The sequence below is a fragment of the Ranitomeya variabilis genome, chromosome 2 (assembly GCF_051348905.1).
Source record: "Ranitomeya variabilis isolate aRanVar5 chromosome 2, aRanVar5.hap1, whole genome shotgun sequence".
Classification (NCBI taxonomy): domain Eukaryota; kingdom Metazoa; phylum Chordata; class Amphibia; order Anura; family Dendrobatidae; genus Ranitomeya; species Ranitomeya variabilis.
Window position 1 is genome coordinate 971,356,146 of NC_135233.1, and position 15,367 is coordinate 971,371,512.

Below are 15,367 nucleotides of genomic sequence, written 5' to 3' on the forward strand. Positions count from 1 at the left end.
AGTGGGTAAGGAAAGTATTCAGACCCCTTTAAATTTTTCACTCCTTGTTTCATGGCAGCCATTTGGTAAATTCAAAAAAGTTCATTTTTTTTTAATTAATGTGCACTCTGCACCCCATCTTGACTGAAAAAAAAACCAGAAATATTGACATTTTTTGCAAATTTATTAAAAAGAAAAACTGAAATATCACATGGTCATAAGTATGCAGACCCTTTACTCATACACTCATATTTAAGTCACAGGCTGTCCATTTCCTTGTGATCCTCCTTGAGGCCAGTCTCACACGTCCAGATAATTCCGGTACCGGAGAAAACAGTACCGGAGTTATCCGTGTCCGTGTGCCGCCCGTGGACCACACAGACCGTGCAGGAGAGACAGCGCTACAGTAAGCGCTGTCCCCAGCATGTGGTGCTGAAGGCGGCATTCATCTCTTGTCCCCTGCAGCGCTCGCAGGAGAGAAGAGATGAAAAATCTATTTTTTATTTTTGTTAAAAATAAAGTTTGCGGTCACCTCCCGCCTCCTTATGGGAGGTGGAGCTGCATATTCATCACTGTAATGAGCGGTACCACGTGACTGCTCACACAGGACAAGCTGCCGGTGCTGAGAGGAGGCATCGCGGGAGCTGGGTGAGTATTTCTCTGCAAGCGGGCGGGTGCGCTGGGGGTTGGGAGGGGTGGGACGCGGGAGGTGACCCCAAACTTTATTTTTAACAAAAAAAACTCGATCTTTCATCCCTTCTCTCCTGCAAGCGCTGCTTTCAGCCGAGCAGGACAGAAGGGATGAATGCCGGCTTCAGCACCACATGCAGGGGACAGCGCTTAACTGTAGCGCTGCTTCTCCTGCGGCGGGACGTGCACACGAAGGAGAGTGCACACTGTTCTCCGTGTGCTTGTGTGCGGGACCCTTTGCTGCCGGAGAAAAGCGGACATGTCTCTGTGTTTGGGACACGGACACACGGTCCGTGAAAACACGCAGGCATGTGCATAGACCCATTCATTTGAATGGGTCTACGTGTGTCAGTGTCTCCGGTACGTGAGAAAACTGTCACTACACGTACCGGAGCCACTGACGTGTGAAACCAGCCTGAGATGGATCTACTCCTTCATTGGAGTCCAGCTCTGTTTAATTAAACTGATAGGACTTGATTTGGAACGGCAGACACCTATCTACATATAAGACCTCATAGCTCACAGTGCATGTCAGATGAAATGAGAATCATGTGGTCAAAGTAACTGGCTAAGGAGCTCAGAGACAGAATTGTGGCAAGGCACATATCTGGCCAAGGTTACAACAGAATATCTGCAGTACTCAAGGTTCCAAAGAGCACAGTGGCCTCCATAATCCTTAAATCAAGGAAGTTTGGGATACCCAGAAGTCTTCTTGGACCTGGCCATCCAGCCAAACTGAGCAATCGTGGGAGTAGAGCCTTGGTGAGAGGTAAAGAAGAACCCCAAGATCACTGTGGCTGAGCTCCAGATATGCAGTAGGGAGATGGGAGAAAGTTCCACAAAGTCAACGATCACTGCAGCCCTCCACCAGTTGGGCCTTTGTGGCAGAGGTGCCTGACGGAAGCCTCTCCTCAGTGCAAAACAAGCCCACATAAGAGTTTGCTAAAAAACACATGAAGGACTCCCAGGCTATGAGAAATAAGATTCTATGGTATGATGAGACAAAGGCAGACTTTTTTGGTGATAATTCTAAGCGGTATGTGTGGAGAAAACCAGGCACTGCTCATCACCTGCACAATACAATACCAACTGTGAAACATGGTGGTTGTGGCAGCATCATGCTATGGGGGTGTTTTTCAGCTGCAGGGACAGGATGACTGGTTGTCATTGAAGGAAACGAATGCGGTCAAGTGCAGAGATATCCTGGATGAAAACCTCTTCCAGAATGCTCTGGACTTCAGACTTGGCCGAAGGTTCACCTTCCAACAAGACAATGACCCTAAGCACACAGCTAAAATTACAAAGGAGTGGCTTCAGAAAAACTCTGTGACCATTCTTGACTGGTCCAGCTAGAGCCCTGACCTAGTCCCAATTGAGCATCTCTGGAGAGACCTGAAAATGGCTGTCCACCAATGTTCACCATCCAACCTGACGGAACTGTAGAGGATCTGCAAGGAAGAATGGCAGAGGATCCCCAAATCCAGGTGTGAAAAACTTGTTGCATCATTCCCAAGAAGACTCATGGCTGTACTAGTTCAAAAGTGTGTTTCTACTCAATACTGAGCAAAGAGTCTCAGATTCAGCCAAGAACATAAACAAGTGTGTGCAGTCTATGGGGGAAACAATTCCCCTTTTCATCATGCATGAGAAGTCTGGAGTCTTACAGGTTTTGCTTGCATTGTCAAAAGCTGATTTTCTATTGCATAAAGAATACTGCAAAAACACTATGTGTGCCCATAGCCAAAGACAACCTCTTCATCTCATCTCCTGGAGAAATAGCAGATGAAACATAGTCATGTCTGATACACGTGTCTCATCGTACTGACCATACAAGTGCTGTGTATACTTGTGGTATATGACGAGGTCTCGCCCCGCACCACCCCAGGATTCACATAGGAAATACTTACCTTACTGGAGATTTCATAACCAGGGACAACAGAAACTTTTTCTGGAATTGTGTGGATGTGACACTTGATAACTATCATTGTCTTTCTTTATTCTTATAACAGATATACACTCACTGGCCACTTTATTAGGTACACCTGTCCAACTTCTTGTTAACACTTAATTTCTAATCAGCCAATCACATGGCGGCAACTCAGTGCATTTAGTCATGTAGACATGGTCAAGACAATCTCCTGCAGTTCAAACCGAGCATCAGTATGGGGAAGAAAGGTGATTTGAGTGCCTTTGAACGTGGCATGGTTGTTGGTGCCAGAAGGGCTGGTCTGAGTATTTCAGAAACTGCTGATCTACTGGGATTTTCACACACAACCATCTCTAGGGTTTACAGAGAATGGTCCGAAAAAGAAAAAAAATCCAGTGAGCGGCAGTTCTGTGGGCGGAAATGCCTTGTTGATGCCAGAGGTCAGAGGAGAATGGGCAGACTGGTTCGAGCTGATAGAAAGGCAACAGTGACTCAAATCGCCACCCGTTACAACCAAGGTAGGCCTAAGAGCATCTCTGAACGCACAGTGCGTCGAACTTTGAGGCAGATGGGCTACAGCAGCAGAAGACCACACCGGGTACCACTCCTTTCAGCTAAGAACAGGAAACTGAGGCTACAATTTGTACAAGCTCATCGAAATTGGACAGTAGAAGATTGGAAAAACGTTGCTTGGTCTGATGAGTCTCGATTTCTGCTGCGACATTCGGATGGTAGGGTCAGAATTTGGCGTAAACAACATGAAAGCATGGATCCATCCTGCCTTGTATGGAGCATCTTTGGGATGTGCAGCCGACAAATCTGCGGCAACTGTGTGATGCCATCATGTCAATATGGACCAAAATCTCTGAGGAATGCTTCCAGCACCTTGTTGAATCTATGCCACGAAGAATTGAGGCAGTTCTGAAGGCAAAAGGGGGTCCAACCCGTTACTAGCATGGTGTACCTAATAAAGTGGCCGGTGAGTGTATAAAGATAATATCCTGGTTCTCAGCATTCAGGGAAAATATTAATTTCCCTTAATGTTACAATTAGAGATACAGGATTATATCAGCAGATTGATGAGTGGGGACAAGACTGGTGACTAGGGTTGAGCGAAACGGGTCGATCATTTTCAAAAGTCGCCGACTTTTGGCTAAGTCGGCGTCTCATGAAACCCGATCCGACCCCTGTGCTTGTCGGCCATGCGGTACGCGACTTTCGCGCCAAAGTCGCGTTTCAATGACGCGAAAAGCGCCATTTCTCAGCCAATGAAGGTGAACGCAGAGTGTGGGCAGCGTGATGACATAGATCCTGGTCCCCACCATCTTAGAGAAGGGCATTGCAGTGATTGGCTTGCTGTCTGCGGCGTCACAGGGGCTATAAAGGGGCGTTCCCGCCGACCGCCATCTTACTGCTGCTGATCTGAGCTTAGGGAGAGGTTGCTGCCGCTTCGTCAGAAGCAGGGAGAGCGTTAGGCAGGGTCCACTAACCACCAAACCGCTTGTGCTGCAGCGATTTCCACTGTCCAACACCACCTTCGGTGTGCAGGGACTGTGGAAGCTATTTTTTTTTTTTTTTCCCCTCAGCGCTGTAGCTCATTGGGCTGCCCTAGAAGGCTCCGTGATAGCTGTATTGCTGTGTGTACGCCACTGTGGAAACCAACTGCTTTTTTCAAAGCACATATCCTCTTGTTCCTTCCTTTCTGCACAGCTATCTTTTTTGTTTGTCCACACTTTTTATTTAATTTGTGCATCAGTCCACTCCTATTGCTGCCTGCCATACCTGGCTTACATTACTGCAGGGAGATAGTAATTGTAGGACAGTTTTTTTTTTTTTTTTTTTTTTTTTTTGTGGGAGATTAAGATTGGCATTTCTGCTACAGTGCCATCCCTGTGTGTGCCATCTCTCACTGAGTGGGCCATAGAAAGCCTATTTATTTTTTCCGTGATTTGTGTTCTAAAATCTACCTCAACACAAAAACACTACATCAATCAGTGGGAGAAAAATATTGGCCTCAGTCAGGGCTTGTGTGCCACTGCTGTGTGTGCTATCTCTCATTCAGTGGGCTATAGCAAGCCTATTTTTTTTTTTTTTTTTTAATATTATTTGGTTTCTAAAGTCTCCCTGAAAAAAAAAAAAAACCTAAAAAAACAGTGGGAGAGTAATATTGCCCTTTCAGCTTGTGTGCCAGTCTTGACTCCTGGGTGTGCCACCTCTCTCCCTCTCATTCAGTGGGCCATAGAAAGCCTATTTATTTTTTTTAAAAAATATTATTGGGTTTCTAAAGTCTCCCTGAAAAAACAAAAAATACATAAAAAAACAGTGGGAGAGTAATATTGCCCTTTCAGCTTGTGTGCCAGTCTTGACTCCTGGGTGTGCCACCTCTCTCCCTTTCATTCAGTGGGCCATAGAAAGCCTATTTATTTTTTCCGTGATTTGTGTTCTAAATTCTACCTCAACACAAAAACACTACATCAATCAGTGGGAGAAAAATATTGGCCTCAGTCAGGGCTTGTGTGCCACTGCTGTGTGTGCTATCTCTCATTCAGTGGGCTATAGCAAGCCTATTTTTTTTTTTTTTTTTTTTTAATATTATTTGGTTTCTAAAGTCTCCCTGAAAAAAAAAAAAAAACCTAAAAAAACAGTGGGAGAGTAATATTGCCCTTTCAGCTTGTGTGCCAGTCTTGACTCCTGGGTGTGCCACCTCTCTCCCTCTCATTCAGTGGGCCATAGAAAGCCTATTTATTTTTTTTTTTAAATATTATTGGGTTTCTAAAGTCTCCCTGAAAAAACAAAAAATACATAAAAAAACAGTGGGAGAGTAATATTGCCCTTTCAGCTTGTGTGCCAGTCTTGACTCCTGGGTGTGCCACCTCTCTCCCTTTCATTCAGTGGGCCATAGAAAGCCTATTTATTTTTTTTTTAAAATATTATTGGGTTTCTAAAGTCTCCCTGAAAAAAAAAAAAAAACCTAAAAAAACAGTGGGAGAGTAATATTGCCCTTTCAGCTTGTGTGCCAGTCTTGACTCCTGGGTGTGCCACCTCTCTCCCTCTCATTCAGTGGGCCATAGAAAGCCTATTTATTTTTTTTTTAAAATATTATTGGGTTTCTAAAGTCTCCCTGAAAAAAAAAAAAAAAACCTAAAAAAACAGTGGGAGAGTAATATTGCCCTTTCAGCTTGTGTGCCAGTCTTGACTCCTGGGTGTGCCACCTCTCTCCCTCTCATTCAGTGGGCCATAGAAAGCCTATTTATTTTTTTTTTTAAATATTATTGGGTTTCTAAAGTCTCCCTGAAAAAACAAAAAATACATAAAAAAACAGTGGGAGAGTAATATTGCCCTTTCAGCTTGTGTGCCAGTCTTGACTCCTGGGTGTGCCACCTCTCTCCCTTTCATTCAGTGGGCCATAGAAAGCCTATTTATTTTTTCCGTGATTTGTGTTCTAAATTCTACCTCAACACAAAAACACTACATCAATCAGTGGGAGAAAAATATTGGCCTCAGTCAGGGCTTGTGTGCCACTGCTGTGTGTGCTATCTCTCATTCAGTGGGCTATAGCAAGCCTATTTTTTTTTTTTTTTTTTTTTTTATATTATTTGGTTTCTAAAGTCTCCCTGAAAAAAAAAAAAAAACCTAAAAAAACAGTGGGAGAGTAATATTGCCCTTTCAGCTTGTGTGCCAGTCTTGACTCCTGGGTGTGCCACCTCTCTCCCTCTCATTCAGTGGGCCATAGAAAGCCTATTTATTTTTTTTTTTAAATATTATTGGGTTTCTAAAGTCTCCCTGAAAAAACAAAAAATACATAAAAAAACAGTGGGAGAGTAATATTGCCCTTTCAGCTTGTGTGCCAGTCTTGACTCCTGGGTGTGCCACCTCTCTCCCTTTCATTCAGTGGGCCATAGAAAGCCTATTTATTTTTTTTTTAAAATATTATTGGGTTTCTAAAGTCTCCCTGAAAAAAAAAAAAAAACCTAAAAAAACAGTGGGAGAGTAATATTGCCCTTTCAGCTTGTGTGCCAGTCTTGACTCCTGGGTGTGCCACCTCTCTCCCTCTCATTCAGTGGGCCATAGAAAGCCTATTTATTTTTTTTTTAAAATATTATTGGGTTTCTAAAGTCTCCCTGAAAAAACAAAAAATACATAAAAAAACAGTGGGAGAGTAATATTGCCCTCTCAGCTTGTGTGCCAGTCTTGACTCCTGGGTGTGCCACCTCTCTCTCTCTAATTGTGGGCCATAGAAAGCCTTTTTTTTTTTTTTTTTTAATATTATTTGGTTTCTAAAGTCTCCCTGAGAAAAAAAAAAAAATAAATTAGGTGGGAGATTAATATTGACATTAGTGCTTGAGTGACAGTCCTGCGTGTGTGTCATCTCTGTGATTTTGTGCCACAGAAAACAGAGTGTGTAACATTGTGCCTGATTTTCCTTGTGGTCTCACCAACCTGTTAAGGGATATTGAAATCATACTGAAGTTATAGCTCACCGTGTAAGTTGTTTGACAGCAACAAATAAAGTTACTTTGGTTAAGATTTTAAAACAATGAGGAAGTCTGGTGCAAGAGGTCGTCGTGGGCGTTCATTGTCAGCTGGTAATGATGGTAGTGGTAGAGGAGCATCAGGTGGTCGTGGGGATAAAAATATTCCACCTAAGTCTGGAGCTGTGGAGCCAGTTTCGTCGTCAGGCTACACAAGGCCTCGAACGCTCTCTTTTCTGGGAGTAGGAAAACCGCTTTTAAAGGCGGAGCAGCAACAGCAAGTTTTGGCTTACATTGCAGACTCAGCCTCTAGCTCTTTTGCCTCCTCTTCCGAAACTGGTAAATGTAAAAGCAGCGCGTCGCTTGTGGATGTTCACGGTCAGGGACAAGTCGCTTCCTTGTCCTCCTCAGCAAAAACTACAACAAGAGAGAAGGATGCAGCAGGCGACACAACGGGTCACTCCATGGAGCTCTTTACACATACCGTCCCTGGCTTAGAAAGTGAAACATTTAACAGGCCATGCCCATTACAAGTATATTCTGACATGGAGTGCACTGATGCACAGCCACAGCCAGAGTACTATGCTGCTCCTTTGACTCAGACCACCACATTGCCCTCTCAGGGTACAGATCCACAATCAGACCCTGATGAGACTATGTTGCCCCGCCACGAACGCTATACCACCGACCGACACAGTGACACAGACGAAGTTGCACACGAGCTCGAAGAGGAGGTAATAGATGACCCAGTTATTGACCCCGATTGGCAGCCATTGGGGGAACAGGGTGCAGGCGGCAGTAGTTCAGAAGCGGAGGTGGAGGAGGGGCCGCAGCAGGCATCAACATCGCAACAGGTTACATCTGCCGGGCCCGTATCTGGCCCAAAACGCGTGTCAAAGCCAAAACCTGTTGGAGCACAGCGTTGCCATCCGGTTAAAGCTCAGTCTGCAATCCCTGAAAAGGGATCCGAGTCTAGGAAGAGTGCAGTCTGGCATTTTTTTAAACAACATCCAACTGATCAGCGCAAAGTCATCTGTCAAAAATGTTCAACTAGCTTAAGCAGAGGTCAGAATCTGAAAAGTCTAAATACTAGTTGCATGCATAGACACTTAACCACCATGCATTTTCAAGCCTGGACTAACTACCAAACGTCCCTCAAGGTTGTAGCACCCTCGGCCAATGAAGCTAGTCAGCAACGCAACATCCCTTCCATCACTGTAAGGCCACCATTTTCCGCACCACAGGCAGTATCTGTGCAGGTTTCTTTGCCAGCCAAAAGCAGTCAGGGTCAGGGAATCACCAGTTTTGTAGGAGGAAATATTGCATCTAGGGCACCGGCGGAAACAATACCGTCTCCAACCGTCTCTCAGTCTGCCATGTACACCGGCACACCCGAAAGTTCCACGATCTCCAGCTCTCCAGTCCAGCTCACCCTACATGAGACTCTGGTTAGAAAAAGGAAGTACTTATCCTCGCATCCGCGTACACAGGGTTTTAACGCCCACATAGCTAGACTAATCTCGTTAGAGATGATGCCCTACCGGTTAGTTGAAAGCGAAGCTTTCAAAGCCCTGATGGAGTACGCTGAACCACGATACGAGCTACCCAGTCGACACTTTTTTTCCAGAAAAGCCATCCCAGCCCTGCACCAGCATGTTAAACAGCGCATCGTCCATGCACTCAGGCAATCTGTGAGTACAAAGGTGCACCTGACTACAGATGCATGGACCAGTAGGCATGGCCAGGGACGTTATGTGTCCATCACGGCACACTGGGTGAATGTGGTGGATGCAGGGTCCACAGGCGACATCAATTTAGGGACAGTTGTGCCTAGCCCACGGTCTAGGAAACAGTTGGCTGTAGGCGTTCGCACCCCCTCCTCCTCCTCCTCCTCGTCCTCCTGCAGAAGCTACAGCTCTTCCACAGAACGCAGTCTGCCAACCACTCCATCGGCAGATGACACTGTTGCACACCAGTTGTCCCATTATGGGCCAGCTACTGCCAAGCGTCAGCAGGCTGTATTGGCTATGAAGTGCTTGGGCGACAATAGACACACCGCGGAAGTTCTGTCCGAGTTCTTGCAACAAGAAACGCAGTCGTGGCTGGGCACAGTAGATCTTGAGGCAGGCAAGGTAGTGAGTGATAACGGAAGGAATTTCATGGCTGCCATCTCCCTTTCCCAACTGAAACACATTCCTTGCCTGGCTCACACCTTAAACCTGGTGGTGCAGTGCTTATTGAAAACTTATCCTGGGTTCTCCGACCTGCTCCTCAAAGTGCGTGCACTTTGCTCACATATCCGACGTTCGCCTGTACACGCCAGCCGTATGCAGACCTATCAGCGGTCTTTGAACCTTCCCCAGCATCGCCTAATCATAGACGTTGCAACAAGGTGGAACTCAACACTGCACATGCTTCAGAGACTGTGCGAACAGAGGCGTGCTGTTATTTATTTGTGGGAGGATACACGGGCAGGCAGTAGGATGGCAGACATGGAGTTGTCAGGTGTGCAGTGGTCTAAGATACAAGACATGTGTCAAGTCCTTCAGTGCTTTGAGGAATGCACACGGCTGGTTAGTGCAGACAACGCCGTAATAAGCATGAGCATCCCCCTAATGCGTCTGCTGATGCAAAGTTTGACGCACATAAAGGAGCAGGCGTCTGCACCAGAGGAAGAGGAAAGCCTTGATGACAGTCAGCCATTGTCTGGTCAGGGCAGTGTACAGGACGAGGTAGCGGGCGAAGAGGAGGTGGAGGACGAGGAGGATGATGGGGATGAGTATATTTTTAATGCCGAACCTTTCCCGGGGGCACAGGAATTTGGTTGCGTGTCACGGCCGGGTTCTGGTTTTTTGAGGGACACAAGTGACGTAGATTTGCCTGCAACTGCCCCTCAACCAATCACAACCGGAGATTTGACAACTGGAACTTTGGCCCACATGGCGGATTATGCCTTACGTATCCTAACAAGGGACACACGCATTACGAAAATGATGAACGATGACGATTACTGGTTGGCCTGCCTCCTTGATCCACGCTATAAAGGCAAATTGCAAAATATTATGCCACATGAGAACTTGGAACTAATATTAGCAACCAAACAATCAACTCTTGTTGACCGTTTGCTTCAGGCATTCCCAGCACACAGCGCACGTGATCGTTCTCACACGAGCTCCAGGGGGCAGCAGACTAGGAGTGTTAGGGGTGCACACATCAGAAGTGGCATTGGACAGAGGGGTTTTCTGACCAGGTTGTGGAGTGATTTTGCTATGACCGCAGACAGGACAGGTACTGCTGCATCAATTGAAAGTGACAGGAGACAACATTTGTCCAGTATGGTTACTAACTATTTTTCATCCCTTATCGATGTTCTCCCTCAACCGTCATTCCCATTTGATTACTGGGCCTCCAAATTAGACACCTGGCCAGAATTGGCAGAATATGCATTGCAGGAGCTTGCTTGCCCGGCAGCAAGTGTCCTATCAGAAAGAGTATTCAGTGCTGCAGGTTCAATATTAACCGAAAAAAGGACTCGTCTGGCTACCCAAAATGTTGACGATCTAACATTCATTAAAATGAACCACAACTGGATTTCGAAATCTTTTGCCCCACCTTGCCCGGCCGACACCTAGCTTTCCTATGAAAAGCTCTTGCCTGTGAATTACTTTTCTAATGTCTAATTTGCTGCAGCTGATTGTACAGCATACGACATGTTTACACCTCCCTAAATGGCAAAACTCCCCACACGGGGCCGTGGTATCGCGACTTGGCGCAAGCACCCGTGAGACTGCTGTTTGTCTGAAGAGGTGGGTGTGCTCGCTTTTGGTTGACGGCATTGCTACTGGGTCCCTCATAGTACAATGTAGTGTCTCTGGCGGTGGTGGTGCGCACCCAACGTCAGACACACCGTTGTAACATGAGGGGCCCTGGGGCGGTCCCGCCGGCCTCAAGAGAGTTCCCCCCTACCCCAGCTCAAAATGTGCTCTACCACGTGCAAAATTATGTCGCACAGCTCCACCAATCTTTAGTCTATTCGCTGACATCATTCAATGTCTGGCACTGACAATACAAATTTGTAGACATCTATGATGCAACTTAAAGTAGTCTGTGTCTGTGTCCTATATTGGCACCATTAAATAGTTACTGCCAAATTACTATGTCAGAAACTCAGTAGATGAGCCCACCCCTGTACCTAAGTATGCCACCTTTTTTTTTTGTTTTGGTTGTTTTGCGAGACATTAACATCTATTTATATTTTGGGAGTACTGGGACAGACACTCCTTGCACTACTCCTCCACTCACCACCAAGCTGCCTGTGTATCCATGTAACCGCTGTAAAACTGCCATGAGCCTATTGTTTGTTATTTTAGGCCTTTGATAGCCTGTCTGCAGCCCCTACTTGCAATACTCCTCCACTGACCACCAAGCTGCCTGCCCGTGTATCCATGTAACCGCTGTGAAACTGCCATGAGCCTATTGTTTGTTATGTTAGGCCTTTGATAGCCTGTCTGCGGTCCCTACTTTAAATACTCCTCCACTGACCAGACCACTGCTGCCCGTGTACCCCTGGAACCAATTATAAAGTGCCTACAGCCAGCCCATTTTCTTATGTTAGGCCTTTGAAGCCTGTCTGCGGTCCCTACTTTAAATACTCCTCCACTGACCACCAAGCTGCCTGCCCGTGTATCCATGTAACCGCTGTAAAACTGCCATGAGCCTATTGTTTGTTATTTTAGGCCTTTGATAGCCTGTCTGCGGCCCCTACTTGCAATACTCCTCCACTGACCACAATGCTGCCTGGAGTGCCTGCCTGTGTATCCATGTAACCGATGTAAAACTGCCATGACTGCCTACTGTTTGTTATTTTAGGCCTTTGATAGCCTGTCTGCAGCCCCTACTTGCAATACTCCTCCACTGACCACACCAATGCTGCCCGTGTACCCCTGGAACCTATTTAAAAGTTCATAGAGCCTAGTTATATATTTTATTTACTATTAATAAGGCCATGATGGACTACGCTGTACCACGCTACAAGCTAACCAGTCGACACTTCTTTTGCGAGAAAAGCCATCCCAACCCTCCACCAGCATGTAGAAGACCGCATTGTCCATGCACTCTGGCAATCTGTGAGTACAAAGGTGCACCTGACAACAGACGCATGGACCTGTAGGCATGGCCACGGAAGATTACGTGTCCATTACGGCGCAATGGGTTAATGTGGTGGATGCATGGTCCACAGGGGACAGCCTACTAAGTCTGTCTGCAGTCCCTAATTCAAATTGTCCTCCACTGTCTAAATCGGAACTTCCACCTTCTGGCTTTCGGCCTATAGTATCAGAAATTAAACTGCATTTGGCCTTCAACTTTGGTTAGGGCCTACTAACGGCTTCTGCCCCTCCCTGGTGTTGCCCTCAACTAAATAAAGCTGAGCTTCAACCTTCCGGCTCTCATTATGTGGTTTAAAAAAAAAAAATGGTGGTTAGGGCCTACTAACGGCTTCTGCCCCTCCCTGGTGTTGCCCTCAACTAAATAAAGCTGAGCTTCAACCTTCTGCTCCAAATTACCATTTTAAAAAATGCAATAGGCTTTTCAGGCCTACTAAAGGTGTCTGTCTGTGTGCCCCTCCCTGGTGTTGTCCTCAACTAAATAAAGCTGAGCTTCAACCTTCCGGCTCTCATTATGTGGTTTTAAAAAAAAAATGGTGGTTAGGGCCTACTAACGGCTTCTGCCCCTCCCTGGTGTTGCCCTCAACTAAATAAAGCTGAGCTTCAACCTTCTGCTCCAAATTACCATTTTGAAAAATGCAATAGGCTTTTCAGGCCTACTAAAGGTGTCTGTCTGTGTGCCCCTCCCTGGTGTTGTCCTCAACTAAATAAAGCTGAGCTTCAACCTTCCGGCTCTCATTATGTGGTTTAAAAAAAAAAAATGGTGGTTAGGGCCTACTAACGGCTTCTGCCCCTCCCTGGTGTTGCCCTCAAGTAAATAAAGCTGAGCTTCAACCTTCTGCTCCAAATTACCATTTTAAAAAATGCAATAGGCTTTTCCGGCCTACTAAAGGTGTCTGCCCCTCCCTGGTGTTGTCCTCAACTGAACAAAGCTGAGCTTCCACATTCTGGCTTTCGCCCTATACTATCAGATATTAAACTGCATTTGGCCTACTAGTGTGGTTAGGCCCTTGAAACAGTGTCTGCTGCTCTTGGGTTTGCTACTCCACTGAACAAAGCAATGCCGCCTGTTTAGTCCTGTTACCAATTTTGAACTGCATGTAGCCTACTTTATTCTTTGGCCCTATATCTGTTTCCTCCTCATCCTGCCCATTGCCCAGCCACTGCTAAATGAGTCTGCTGGTACATTGACCTAGACCACTACATTCCCCTTGTACTCTACACAGCCAGAATCTGTCCCTGCTGAAAGTAAGGTTCCCCTTCCCGCATGTTATACCACCTTACACAGGGACAAAGAGGAAGGTGCAGATGAAAGTGCAGGTTCCTTCATCAGGTGGGGGGGCATACTCGTTGGCGACGTCACTGGCACAGGGCCCCTCAGAGTACGCAAAAGTGTCGCTGCTGGTGGGAGGCGCCCCCGCCATGCAAACACACCGCCGTACTTTGAGGGGCCCTGTGCCAGTGGCAATGCGAACGAGTGGGCCCCCCCCCTGCTTGCTCAGGATCACAGCACTTGCAACTTTTAAATACTTACCTTTCCCTGCAACACCGCCGTGACGTAGTCCGCATTTCCTGGGCCCACGAAAAACTTGAGCCAGCCCTACTCCCCCCACAACTTTCACCCAATTCCCTATGCCCAACTATTATTATACAGTTAATTAAGATTGGCAAGCTTCAGAAACAAGAATGGATGTTTTTGGCATTAAAATGGGCACTGTAGGTGTTTTCCTGGCCTCCACTCACTGCCGACTATGCTTCCCCATTGACTTGCATTGGGTTTCGTGTTTCGGTCGATCCCCGACTTTTAGCGATAATCGGCCGACTGCACTCGACTCGACTCTGGACAAAATCGGGTTTCCCAAAACCCTACTCGATCTTAAAAAAATGAAAGTCGCTCAACCCTACTGGTGACAATTTCCCTTTAAATCCATGTATTTACATGAGTGATGTGTCTTATGTCCTCTCTGTACTCCCCTGAGACGTATATACTCAGCTGTATACAGACATATGCTGGCGTATGACAACTTTTCAAAATTGTCCCCCCTCCTATGACTTTTCTGTTATAATATCTCCTTTCTGGGCCTCTTCCTGTTATTAATGTCATCCATCCTGGCTCCCTTCCTGGTATTATATCCCCCATCATGGTCCCCTTCCTGGTATAATGGCCCCTATACTTTAAAATTGTCCCCCACCTTGGTATACTGTCCCCCATCATGGGCCGTATTCTGGTATGACCCTCATCCTAGGCCCCTTTCTGATGTTCAATTCCTGGTATAATGCCCTCCATTCTGGTATAACCTCCCCAATCCTGGGCCCCTTCCTTGTATAATGCTACTCATCCTGGGCCCCTTTGTTGCATAATTCTACGCATTATGAACCCCTTCCTAGTATAGTGTCCCCTATCCTGGACCCCTTTCTTGCATAATTCTACCCATGCTGGGCCCCTTCCTTATACAATGCTCCCCATCCTGTGCCCCTTACTTATACAATGTTCCCCGTCCTGGGTCCCTTTTTTGTACAATGTTCCCCATCCTGGACACTTTGTACAATGTTCCACATCCAGGGTCCCTTGTTTGTATTATGTTCCCCATCCAGAGCCCCGTGTATGTACAATGTTCTCCATCCTGGGCCACTTGCTTGTACAATGCTCCCCATCCTGGGTCCCTTGCTTCTACAATTTTCCCCATCCTGAGTCCCTTGTTTGTTCAATGTTCCCCATCATGGGTCCCTTGTTTGTACAATGTTCCCCATCCTGGGCCCCTTGTTTGTACAATGTTCCCCATCCTGGGTCCCTTATTTGTACAATGTTCCCCATCCTGGGTCCCTTGTTTGGTCAAGGTTCCCCATCCTGGGTCCCTTGTTTGTACAATGTTCCCCATCCTGGATCCCTTGTTTGTACAATGCTCCCCATCTTGGGTCCCTTGTTTGTACAATGTTCCCCATCCTGGGTTCCTTCCTGATATCATGTTCTACTACTCTTTTACTCGTAAATAAAAAAAAATAAAAAAACAATTCTTCTTCCTCCCATGACATGTGGCTTCCTCTTCTGTAGCTGACTTCAGTGTGCTGGCAGAGGCTGTGCATGACGATACTACCATGTGCTGCTTGTGATTGGCACTCTGACATCAGCTGCC

At 46.4% G+C, this 15,367-nt stretch overlaps 2 protein-coding genes across 3 annotated transcripts in view; one reads left to right on the forward strand and one right to left on the reverse strand.

Annotated features, from left to right (window-relative positions):
- Positions 1-15,367, reverse strand: part of TM4SF18 (transmembrane 4 L six family member 18) — a 182,002-nt gene that overhangs the window by 52,120 nt on the left and 114,515 nt on the right. The gene's annotated exons all lie outside the window — the stretch shown is intronic.
- The window catches only part of LOC143808315 (uncharacterized), an 87,237-nt gene that overhangs the window by 1,058 nt on the left and 70,812 nt on the right, over positions 1-15,367 (forward strand). The gene's annotated exons all lie outside the window — the stretch shown is intronic.